The following is a 799-nucleotide window of genomic DNA, read 5'->3' as shown; positions in this document are numbered from 1 at the left end:
TGAACACCAAGTTTTTGGGGTTCATGACCGGGGATTATGAGAGTTGTGAAAAGTATTGTTCACAATTTCGCGCACCAGTCACCAATTAATCAACCAAAGCCAAAAGAGAGAAAAAATCTAAATTATTTATATCATAAATAAGAGAAATAAATATAGATCTGAAAATATCTCAAATAATATTTATTAAGAAAATCATAACATGAATGTCATTAAGCCAAATTGGCAACATATATTAAAAATAAGAGAAGTCAAAATAAAGGATTATTAAACCTGGAGCTTAGAAAAATTATAAGTTGAAATAATAATAAATCCTAAATCCTTTAAGAGGAATTCTAATCCTAAATCCTAAGAGAGAGGAGAGAACCTCTCTCTCTAAAAACTACATCTAAACTATGAAAAGTGAATTATGAGAGCATGATGAGTCTCTGCAAGTTTCCTGACTTTAATCTATGTTTCTGGGCCAAAAACTGGGTTGAAATGCGGCCCAGAATCTCTGCCAGTGACTTTTGTAATTTTGCAGATCGCGCACGTCACGCGATCGCGTCATCCATGCGGACGCGTCATTTGCGTTTTTCCCTACCACGCGTTCGCGTCGTCCACGCTTCCGCGTCACTTGTGCTTTTCCAATCCGCGCGGTCGCGTGAGCCATGCGGCTGCGTCACTGCGGATTTCTTTCTTCCGCGTGGTCGCGTCGCTGACGTGTACGCGTCACTTCTCGCTGGTCATCTCCTCAATTTCTTGTGTTCCTTCCATTTTTGCAAGCTTCCTTCCCAATCTCTCACTCATTAATGCCCTATAA

The sequence above is a fragment of the Arachis duranensis genome, chromosome 3, assembly GCF_000817695.3.
Source record: "Arachis duranensis cultivar V14167 chromosome 3, aradu.V14167.gnm2.J7QH, whole genome shotgun sequence".
In the NCBI taxonomy this organism is placed as follows: Eukaryota; Viridiplantae; Streptophyta; class Magnoliopsida; order Fabales; family Fabaceae; genus Arachis; species Arachis duranensis.
Note: the sequence above shows the minus strand (reverse complement) of the source record.